The following is a 12,251-nucleotide window of genomic DNA, read 5'->3' as shown; positions in this document are numbered from 1 at the left end:
TCGACAGTTTTGCTGCGTCTTCTGCAGATTTCAGCGTGGAAGGTGCTGCGTTTTCTTCTTGGAGCAGAGGCTTCCTCAAGATTGCTGCGTTTTCTTCATCTGACACTTGGGACTGTTGTGTTTCTGAATTTTCAGCAATAGATTGCTGATTTTTTCTGTTGATTGGATTGCTGAATCCCTCTTCTAGGTGCGAAGGACAGGGATCTACATCTTGGAGGGATCTTCCTTTTTCCTCTCCTTTCAGTTTCCCACCCTCCCTTGCTGTGCATAGCCTGAGAGGAGGATTTGCTGATTTTTTTCAGCCCCTTTCTTAAGAGAAGGTTTCTTGTCAGAGGACATGGCTTCACGAGGTTTCTCTACTGCTGCTCCTCCTCGTGTTGATACTCCAGCACCATCACAGCCTGGGTCCCCTGCTCCCGCTCCACAGGTGGTTCCTATTCCCAATCTTTCCTCTCTAAGTTTCTCCTCCCGAGCGGCGAGTTCAGCCTGACGCCGATCTTCGTTGATCCTGCGTTGGGCTTCCTCATAGTCCCGTCTTTCTGCTTTTTCTTGTTGCTTTCTAGCTTCTTCTGCTTCTTTTTCTTCGCGCCTTCGGGCCTCATCCTCTTTCCTTTGTTGTTCCATCTGAAAGAAGAGGGAGATGTAGTCGGGTGCTGCTGGAGGCGGAGGAGGACGTGCTGCTGCTGCCTCCAAGAGTTGGAGACGCTCCATGAGCAGCTGGTTTTGAGCTCTAAGAAGAGCTATGGTGTCTGCGCTAGACGGAACAACGAGATCTCATTCGGGGGAGACGTCTTCTGGCTGATGAGTACTCTCCTCTGTAGACATGATGCTGAAGTCGGTGGTCGTGCCGGAATGCAATCTGACCATCCAAGGATGCCCTCACGCTAGGATACGGTGTGTGTGGACAAGTTGAATCTGATACCAATGTAACATGCAGCGGAAGTCTTCGTATTGGAGGATCCTGTCACACAAATGCTCACACCGTCTTCTGTATTTTGAGTTTCACGAGTTTAGCAATCCACTTTAATACTTCAAACTTTAGAGAGATATGAGATATAGAGATGAGAACTGTACACCAGATTGGGTCCCAAATTACCCACTAAAGGGCTCCCTATCCTGTTACCGGAATAGTATTTGCTTTATTACTTTAAAGAGAATGACTATGGACTGTAGATAAGCTAAACGCAAGATCTCGGAGGATCGGAAGCCTGGTTGATCCAAACACGGCTGTAGAAACACCACAATGAACTGATCTCGAGCCTATGCACTCTTCCCAAGGGTATGAGGAAGGGCTGCATACTTGAGGTTGAGAAGGAACTGTAGTGGACTGTTCTAAGCTATGAAAATGCTTATGAATGCTGAAAATGCTTATGAATGCTGTGTTACCTTCACCAGATGGCTGGGGCAGATGTGGATGATGAATGGAAGGCTGAGAACTGATGTTGAATTGAAACGCAGGACTGTAGGGGGTACTGTGCACAGACCGGTTGCTGTATATGCAAAAAACGCAGGAGATCTTGCTGGAAACTGGCCCGTGATGACTGACTGTACTGTTGCGTTTATGGACTTTAGACTGCTGTAGGCTGAACGCTGATGCCCAGGGGTGCTGAATTGGCAAAACACAAGCCTGATGTGAAGTAGGGGGCTACTGGCTGCAGGTGGGTATGCTCCTAGGGCTGAGGAAGAAGGCGCTTGGATTCTATATGGAATACTAAGCACAAGGCTTGCCTATTTATACTAGTTGAGAGTTGGTCAAAGTTGGCTGACTAGACATAAAGTTATTAAACTTTATGTCATAAAAATGGCATTAAATGCTAATAAAATACTATAAAATATTAAAAAAATACCAGATAAATCCTAGTTAATTTCCTAAGGCTTTTGTGATGTTCTAAGTGATGCACATGCATATGAATGCATTGTTGAAATATACAAGTAAATAGGGTGTGTGCGGGAACAAGCCCGTGGTTAGAGGCTGTGAAAGAGAATCTGTAAATGTGAAAGAACCTGTGAAAAGGTGAGAAGAATCTACTGGGAGAGAATAAAGGGTAGCATGAGAAGAATCTACTGGGAGAGAATAAAGGGTAGCATGAGAAGAATCTACTGGGAGAGAATAAAGGGTAGCATGAGAAGATTTAGGAAGTGTGGAGATATTTTGGGAGATATTCTGGGAAAAGTGAAGAGGTGGAGAGAATCAGGGAAAAGAGGTGGAGTGAATCAAGGAGAAATCAGTGGGATTAGATGCTTGGATGTAAACTCTATAAATTGAGGCATTGGCCTAATGAGAATTTGCTGGTTTTTGATTATCCATGCCTACATTAAGCTATTTGCTAATTACTCACTAATTACGTCTTAATTATTTGCTAATCACTTTGTTAATGATGTTGATTCTAGTGTTTGATCCACCATAGCTCATCACATTGCTCTAATTTCAACATGGTATCAGAGCCATGCCTAGAATCCATCAGGTTTATGAGCCCATTATCTATTTAATTAGGATTAATAGATAATTAGAAATTAATCAAAATTTTAGTTAGTTTTCAACTAGCCTCTTCACCCCCAGCCAGTGGAGGAGCTCTAGCTCCTTGCACACATCACATTAGGCCAAACCCTTCTAGCCACAACTAGCCAACTTAGTGCTACTCCAGCCAGTTGAATTAGATGCGCAAACCGCCACGTAGAACTCCCGATTTTTGCTGATTAGTGCGCGCCGTTTTTCTGAGGAGATTTTGACATTGCAGCTGCTCCAAATCATATTGGTCTAATTCCTCATAGCCCCGGGGTTTTTCAAGCATGCTCTACAAGCTGGTGAAGACAGAATTCAATTTGATTAAGTCTATAGTGAGATCCAAGCTCTTCATCAAATCTGCAGGTGACTTTGGTAAAACAGAGATTAAGCTTTCAATATTTGGTCAAATCTTGTGTTTCTTGGCTTAATCCTCTATTAGACTCATTGCTATTGATGGCTTTGAAAGCATTTGAGCTCATTTGAAGTCTAAGGCACCAGATCTGGACTCCCCGCATACTCTGTTTTGTGCACACAAAACAGTAGATTAATTTGCTAATCAGTGATTAATCAATGCTAATCACTGTATTTTGGTGCAATTGAGGGTTCAAATTAACCATTAGGTATTTGATACAGATCCCTATAACTTCATATTGCAATTCGGAGTTGGTTTGATACTCCAACCATTCCGTACAAATTGGTTACCCTTGATTTAATGTAATTTCTGGTAAAATTGTGCTGATAAAATTGTGATATTCATCATTTTGCATTTAACCCTTGGTTAATGCTTGTAAATCCCACTCAAATTCAAAATTATTCACAGCCAGAGTTGCATTTGGGAATGTGCATAAGAATGAATGCTATATGCATTATGTATTGGGCACATTACATCAGTGTAAATATGGGATCAGACACTGCCCTTGTCCAGAATAAGGCAAGAGGTAAGACCTCCCGCATAAATTTGGGTTTGCATTGCATAATGACACAAGATAAACATCAAAAGCCCAAAAGAACTGTCAGCAAAACGGTTAAACATGTTGCTCACATGGAGCAAAAAGACTTGATGGACAAGCTCATGGCCTCAACCACCATGAAAGAAGAAGAATATCTCTTTCCAAGAAGAGGATCCACACCAAGAAGATCTAAAGGAAGCATTGAAGGAAGACACGGATGCGTGGAGAGAAGCTGCCACGACAAGAAGACTGAAGAGAAGAGAAGATGTGAGGCTCCAAAGAGTGAGGAGCCATGTGAAAATCTCTGAGAGAGAGAGAGAGAGAGAGACCCCACAACCCAATGTAACCTGCCCCAACAAAGTAAAACCACCTCTGAGCCACCGATGATGTAGGACACGTGGTAGATGTATGTGTGAGTACTTTAGTCAAGGTCGCGGGCACTTATAGTAGCCTTGGACACATAGAGAGAGAGAGAGTGTCAACGACTATGGAGTTTAGGGACTTGAGGCACTGGTCGCGGACTGTCAAGTAAGAAAGAAACTGGATGCAGGGTCCAGGTGTGCTAAATTAACTTGAGGGGAGGTGTGCTAGGCACTAGTCGCGGACTGTCAAGTAAGGAGGGAAACTTGGTATAGGGTCTAGGTGTTCTAGGAGTATTCTCTTGAGGGGAGGTGTTGAAATATACAAGTGAATAGGGTGTGTGCGGGAACAAGCCCTTGGTTAGAGGCTGTAAAAGAGAATCTGTAAATGTGAAAGAACCTGTGAAAAGGTGAGAAGAATCTACTGGGAGAGAATAAAGGGTAGCATGAGAAGATTTAGGAAGTGTGGAGATATTCTAGGAGATATTCTGGGAAAAGTGAAGAGGTGGAGAGAATCAGGGAAAAGAGGTGGAGTGAATCAAGGAGAAATCGGTAGGATTAGATGCTTGGATGTAAACTCTATAAATTGAGGCATTGGCCTAATGAGAATTTGCTGGTTTTTGATTATCCATGCCTACATTAAGCTATTTGCTAATTACTCACTAATTACGTCTTAATTATTTGCTAATCACTTTGTTAATGATGTAGATTCTAGTGTTTGATCCACCATAGCTCATCACATTGCTCTAATTTCAACATGCATGTTATGCAAAATGCAGAGTGTTTTCTGATGCAAACACTAAGGCTTCTACTGACTCTACATGCATGAATGATTCTCTCCAAGTGGGTTAAGGGGCTTGACTGACTGACTGGCTGATCCACTAAGGCTGAGGAATGACCTATGTAGCTCGTGCCTAACTTATCCTAGACTGAGGATATACAATGAGGTCACGGCATACGACAAATATCATTCTACTGGGTTCTAATAATGTACAGATGTTGCACTGATGATGATGAGCCATCTTGTCACCATGCACTAAGTGCAGAGTGCATGTGACAATGGGCCTATGAGACCAAAGTGGTACAATAATGTTATGGCATATCTCATCATGGAATGGAAAATAAAATAGAAACAAAAACATAAGTATCTCATTGGGGTGATACAAAACTGTCCATGGAAACATCATGGAATACCAGGAACATAGAAACATGAGAGGAGCATCAGCCCCGAGTAGTATACCACTCTCCAAAATATCAAGCATGGGGCTAATGAGTATGGCCGAGAGGTCTCCCATCAACTACGTCACGTGGAAAGGTAGCTTGATGGCAGTGGAGCATGTCTGGGATTTGGAGCTGATGAGGGGGATCACAATGGAGAGAGATTGCACAACACAATGATGAATGAATTATGATAATACCTTCACCATGTACGTTGCTTTTGTAGGCTTCAAGCCTCATCTTTTGACCTAGACCTTAATAAGAGCTGTTCACACCCTAAGGGGGTGTTCACACCAATGGACACACTACTAGACTCCGAAATATCCAACATGTCTTATTTGGAATATGTACCACAAGATGGTGGTCTAGACATATGGTCATGTGTAGGTTTGCAAGTCTTTGTGCTGATGCGGCAAGGAGGGAATGTGAGCCCTTGCAATGGATGCAAAGTGGTCTCCTCGCAGTGTTTGGGATCTTGGGTACCTAGGATGAGCTTTGCTTGGATCTTTAAGGGCACTTTATGTGGACATCGTGTAGTTGAGGACAATTGCAATGCAAGTAGGGGAGATTTTGACTGAGCTCTAGTAGGAAGAGTCCAAGGCACCTCTGATTTGGGTACTCCATGATCCAGGATAAGGGTCCAAAGCCCTCTCTGAATAGATAGTGAAATCTCCCTCTGATCTCATAGTAGATTGGGCACTGGCAAACATAGTGCTCGTTCGACTCAACCCCCGTCTGACAGAGTCACGTGTCCTGTCCTCTCTGGGCGTCTTCTTAGCTCTCCCACTCTATATCCTCTGTCTATGGGATGATACCCTAAGCTGGCCAATGGCTATCCTCATTAGCCTATCGGTGTGATCCACGTGTTACATGTGTATAGCCCCAATAGATAGCATCCGATCACCCGGTTCCTGTCCTCATGTGTAGGCCTAATGTATGGGGAATCTGGATCATACTAAAATGGATGGAGCCAGTCCAATTGTAATCCATGTGCCTGAAACCAAGTGAGTACTGTGCCATACCAAGATCAATGCTCTCCTCCAGCCGCTATCTGTTGCGATGACTGTAGCGCAAGTTGCGGGAGTCGAAGTGGATCCATCTCCCTCACCCTCTGTATATAAGTGACTGTGTGGAATAGGGCCTCCATCAACATAGGAGCCACAACAAACTCTGTCTAGATGATCTGGGGGAGAATAGATGGCTTATTGTAGATCATCCGTGATAGCATCATGAATTGAGGACACTCTATGGTTGCCAATCTGCCAGGGATAAATCTGGTGCCCAGAAGGGAGCTGCATGCATAAGTGGTCTCAAAAAGCCGACCCTTTGTCCTCGGGTCCTGTAAATGTGCCTGGAAACATTGCCTCTCTAATAAGGCTAGAGCTGCATATCCTCTAGCGAGTCTATCCTCTGCTGCCCGTCTCATAGAGAAGCGCAGACCAGTGAAGGTAGCTTCGAGATAGACATATGAGTGCACCACCTCACCTTGCTACCCATATAAGTGATCTCTGTACGGCTTGCAACTGGTTACGAGGTGTGGAATACCATAATCTTGCTTTTCCCAAGGTTGACTTAAGAGTATCCATGTGCTTTTGTAGCTCCTCCTCAGAATCTGCAGAAGTACAATATCATCAGCATATGAAATGATGGAAACAAGAATACCTCCTAGAAAAGCTCCTTCGCCTCCGGTTTTGTCAATGAAGTCTGAGATCTCATCTATGTAAGTCCAAAGAGGGTTGGAGATAGTGGGCATCCTTGTTTCACTCCGATGGTGCTAGAGACTCTTAGCACATTCACCCCCAGTTTCTACCCATTTCTGGTGCCCTTGTTGGTCCCTTTTGTATGGCCCTTGATTGTGGGCTGGCCACCCCTTTTTTCCATATTTTTTTGGGATTTTTCCCAGCTCTTTTGGTATTTTACCAGTCGGCCAGCTCATATGCTCCAGTCGGGCCAGCATATTCTGTCCTAGTCAGCCAGTATTCCTCACCTATAAATAGGTGGTGCTGGCCTCTCACTTTTCATTCAGTCTTGTACATATTTTGCTCCCTCACTTATGAGACTTTCTGTGTCTCTTGCTTGGGACTGTTTTGCTTCAGTATATTCAGCATAGTTGCTCCATATCTCCGGATGAAGCTTTGTGAGGATAAGTGCAGCCAATTGAGCAGAGCACAAGGCAACACCCATTGCCATTAATTGGTCATGGATAACCTTGGCCTTCATTAAAAACGATTGCATTGAACTAGCAGCAGAAAATTCTAGACTGTAGAGTTGCCCTACTACCCTCATCCAAGAATCTCGTGCATAGAGATCCTCCAACTACCAGCAGAAAATTCTAGACTGTAGAGTTGCCCTACTACCCTCATCCAAGAATCTCGTGCATAGAGATCCTCCAACTTGGACCAAGCTTGATGTGCACTAGCAAGAGTTTGCATGGCTGGTGAGACCTCCTTCGAAATGGTCCGCACAAGCACTAAGTGTGCTTTCGAATCACGATCCTCCCAGTCTTGTAATTCTGCAAGGAATTCATCCTCTTGAACGTGGCTCCAACACCTCGAGTTCTGAGGACACTCGGGCTTTTTCTCACTGCCTTGAACAATCTCCCACAAATCCTTAATGAATGAATCAGATCTGCAAATTCAGCTTCAGAGTTGGTTCCATCCAACTTGTCCTCCTTGTTCGTACAGGGGGGAGCCATATCCACAACAACAAAGTACGCTGCAAAAATCACAAGTCTCAGCACTCCAAGACTTCTCTCGAGCACTTTCCAACGGAGCCCCCTCAGAGAACTGAGGAAGAAGGGGCTGGAAAGCAGCAAAACAGTCCACCAAAACACACTAGAAACACCCAACTGAGGAAGGGGAAGCTGGGGAAGAAGCAAGGCTGTTGTGGCCGCTTGTGTCGGGCTCTACCACACGCAAAGAAAGCACCTTCCACTACTGCTGGAACAGGAAAAACAGCCACCCAACTGCCAATTGCTCCAAGAAGCAAAACGCAGCACCTTCAAGGATGCACCTTGGCACCAGACAAAACTCGCAAGGGGCAGGAGCACAAGAAGAGGGAGATCGCTGATGAAGAAGAGGCACCGAAGAAGGAAAAAAAAACGCAGCACCTTCAAAACGTAGGAGGAGAGGGAAGCAAAAAACGTAGAAAGGGCAGCCAGGACTCAGACGTCTGATACCTTGTTGGAGTATGCACAGATGGAAGCATAGACAAAGAAAGAGAGAGCGAGTGAGAGAAGCAGAGACAAAGCGATTGTTGACAAGATCATCTTTATGGATAAGGAAGAGGTTTACAATGGTGATAGCCAGCAACTGGGCATTAAACGATGTGCGTAAGGACGTGATGTAAGAGTAATGAGGGGAGGAGGCCTTTATACAAGAAGGCCAAGTAGCCAAGAAGCTGCTCGACTATACATGAAGCTGGCTGATAGGAACAAATCAGCCCATGACCTAGAAAATATACTAAAATGCATGTGTGCCCAATAAAAAAGGTCCAGTTCCCTCACACAAAGATGCACAATATTCTAACACCGATTGGGTCCCAAATACCCTCTGAAGGGTCCCCACCAAGGACTGATGTATTTGCTTTATTGAATGATGAGAAAAAGACTGATTTCTTTAGGTCCACCTTGGCTGTAAATCTACGGCCTGTAGTACCTGACTCTTGACCTTCAAGTTCACTGTTTGCTTGGGCTTCCCTTGGCTGTCCTAGCCCTTGAAACACTTCAGCATGGTGAAAACCCTTGGCTAGCCCATACTTATATACTTCCCTATATGCTGGTCGGTGGGTTACAAGAAGCTGTCAGCCTGTTTATTTTATCCCCACCCACGACCTGTTTTATGTAGCATTAAATGGGGTGCCTTTTCACATGTTGGACACCCGAGCGCTGGCCACCTTGCTATGCTGGCTGCGGAGGTGCTGGCCCTTCATGGGCTGGCCGGTTGGCTGCCCATGCCCACTAGGGGCTGGCTGATTCCGTTGCCTCCTAGAGGCTGTCCGACTAGGCCTATGCCCTAAAAGGGTTGGCCAACAATGCTAAGGGCTCTTGTGGGCCAATGTCATGGCCCATGGGATGCCCTTGTTGGAATGCACAGAGGAAATGAGACAAACAGCTGTGAGAGAGAAAATGCAGAAGTGTAGAGAGAGAGAAGCTGTATAAACTCTGCTATATACACTAGATCCGGTACAAATGATACAAGAATGGTGTGGGAGGACAAGGTGCTATATATACTACTATGGGCAGCAGGTCGGCCAGTAGAGAACAGGCTGACAGCCCATAAATAAGGCCCACACCTAGCACCTATCCAGTCGGCCAGCTCCTGCAACATGTCGGCCAGCACATGATCAAGTCGGGTTGCAAACAGACCACGTCAGCCAGCAGAAGACAGCCCCCCACAACCAAAAAAAATAGGGAAAATATGGAACATGAGGAAAAATGGAGAATACTTTTAACTGGGCGGGCACACCCACAACAGAGACCCTCACTCCCTCCTGAGTAATATGGTACAGACATCATATGACTGCTAACACCCCCTCTCAGCTCCTCGATGTGGAACCAACCCCAGTGAGCTGGAGTGCTGACGGAGCATTACTTGAGGTAGAGTCTTTGTGAAGAGGTCCGTTGCATTGTCCTCCGTCGAACAAAACTCTAGCAAGATGTCATCAGCCAAAATCTTCTCACGAACAAAGTGACTCTGGATGTTCCGTCTGTGGAAACCCAATCTCGCCAAGTAACCTCCGCAACCATACCACCTCGCAAGCAGCAGCACAAGCAGCCCGATACTCTGCCTTTGTAGAAGACAAGGCAATAGTTGGTTGTCTCTTTATGCTCCAACAAATAGCTCCTGAGCCAAGGGTAAATCCGTAGCCTGATGTAGATCTCCTCATGTCTGGATCTCCTCCCCAATCAGAGTCACTCCAATCTCAGAGTCTGACTCGGTCCTTCGTTCCCCCTCCAGTAACAAAGAAGAGTTCAAGATCCTTCGTACCCTCTGTATATACCAGTGCACCTTAATAGCTCCAGTGGCCGCCGCACCCTCTCCAACTCAAATCGGGTAGATCTCAGCACCAGTCCAGTCCCACATCCACCCTCTTCTACTCACTGCCATGCAGCTAGCCAGTGCCTCAGTTGCATGGCGACTACCCACCTCCCTCACCTTACACGACTGAGCGCCAATCCATGCCTGGCGCCCCCACACCTCTCCTGCAGCCTATATCTACTTCCTCTCCCTTCCTACACGACTGCGTGTCCCCTCCATCCACAACAGTTCAGCTTCGCCATTACATCCTTTCCCACAGCAACCTCTTGCTTCACCTCTTCGCTCTACCATGGCTGCCTCACTCGTTCACCCTCTGTCTTCCACCCCTCATGCTTCATCTGAGGCCATGATTTTCACCCGGATTCACGGTGGATCGCCTTATCTATCTATCCTCCTCCATATCCCCCTTAGCCTCTCCCGCCGGTGGTTCTAGCACTACCCCTTTGCCTTCTTCCGCTCACACCACCTCCAATAGCCTTCTTGATGATGGTGAATCCCCACCTAAAGGCCGCACACGCAGCCTTGCTGACATCTACAATTCCACGTGCTTCTCGGCTCTCCTACAAGTTGAAGGAGTGGATTCACGTCCTCCGGATCTCCTTGACGATCCTCAAAGTCCTACCGTCGATGAGGCACTTGCTAGTGCTCACTCTGAGGAGGAATGGATTGACACCATGACACAAGAAATGAAGGCGCTCAAAGAGCAAGACACCTGGATTCTTGTCCCGCCACCACCTCATCGCAATATCATTGGGTGTAAGTGGCTCCTCAAGAAAAAATACGAGGCTGATGGGAATCTGGATTGATTCAAGGCAAGACTTGTTGCTCGCGGCTTCACTTAGCAACATGGTGTTGACTACACCGACACTTTCTCACCCGTCTTTGGTATGGCATCTTTCCGGTTGATCGTTGCCATTGCCGCTCATTATAATCTTCCTCTTTATCACATAGACATAAAAACTGCATTCCTTCATGGTAAGCTAGATGAGGACATTTATATGCATCAGCCCCCTTACTTTCTATCTCACTCTTATCCCCAATTTGTTTGCAAGCTTCAACGTCCCATATATGGCTTGAAGCAGTCCTCTTGGCAATGGTACCGTTGAATGCATGACTAGTTTAGGAAAAAAAATTACCCTTTAAAAGAAACACTAAGTTTTGAAAAAAAATAGTAATATGTCATTCCAATCTCCACATTGAAATGGAGTTTTAACATGAGCCCTTCAAATGAAATTTTGGGATTGCCCTTCAAATTTGAGGCTTGACATCATCTGATGTTCCACCATTGAAAGCGGCTCGTGTAACAAGTGCTCAAAGGTATTCAATGGGCGTACTTGTTTTAATTTTTAAAAATAAAGCAATCAAGACAGCGTGTCTACTAGTATGCCCTTTAGAAAGACTTAAGTTTTGAAAAAAAAATAGTAGTATGCCCTTCCACTCTCTTCACATTGAAATGGAGTTTTAACACGAGCCCTTCATATGAAACTTTGGGGTTGCCCTTCAAATTTGAGGGTTGACGTCGTAGGATGTTCCACCATTGAAAGTGGCTAGTATAACAAGTGCTCAAAGGTAGTCAATGGGTGTAGCAAGCATAGAGGCACTAGAATCAACATCATTAACAAAGTGATTAGTAAATAATTAAGATATAATTAGTGAGCAATTAGCAAATAGCTTAATGTAGACTGGATAATCAAAAACCAGCAAATTCTCATTAGGCGGCCAATGCCTCAATTTATGGAGTTTACATCCAAGCATCTAATCCCACTGATTTCTCCTTGAAGCTTGCGAGATCAAGAGGCTCATTCAAGTCCACAAATTAGACTCATTCTCGTATAGGTTCACAAATTAGACTCATTTTGCTACATGGAACACACCCTCGGGGGTGTATGGTCAAGCTTGTCTTGATTGACCATTGACCAACTTAGGAGTTAAAACATCATGAAGTACTAGAATTTGAAGGTTGCGGTGTTTCAATTGGGGTTTATTATCAAGAAGGGTAGGAAAAAAAAAATCCCTTTAAAAGAAAGTTTTGAAAAAATAGTAGTATATCCTTCCAATCTCTTCACATTGAAATGTAGTTTTAACATGAGTGCTTCAAATGAAATTTTGCGATTGCCTTCAAATTTGACGGTTGACATCATATGATGTCCCACCATTGAACGCGGCTTGTGTAACAAGT

General features: G+C 45.0%; 1 protein-coding gene and 1 long non-coding RNA gene across 3 annotated transcripts in view; one reads left to right on the top strand and one right to left on the bottom strand.

Moving 5' to 3' along the window:
• LOC147603847 (uncharacterized) overlaps positions 1 to 12,251 on the top strand; it is a 109,512-nt gene that overhangs the window by 23,582 nt on the left and 73,679 nt on the right. The gene's annotated exons all lie outside the window — the stretch shown is intronic.
• Positions 1 to 12,251, bottom strand: part of LOC147603848 (protein SAWADEE HOMEODOMAIN HOMOLOG 2-like) — a 103,050-nt gene that overhangs the window by 23,395 nt on the left and 67,404 nt on the right. The gene's annotated exons all lie outside the window — the stretch shown is intronic.

Source organism: Cibotium barometz, chromosome 63 (assembly GCF_041138505.1).
Source record: "Cibotium barometz isolate CiBa-2024 chromosome 63, ASM4113850v1, whole genome shotgun sequence".
NCBI classification, from domain to species: domain Eukaryota; kingdom Viridiplantae; phylum Streptophyta; class Polypodiopsida; order Cyatheales; family Cibotiaceae; genus Cibotium; species Cibotium barometz.
Note: the sequence above shows the minus strand (reverse complement) of the source record. Positions and strands in the feature narration are given on the sequence as shown.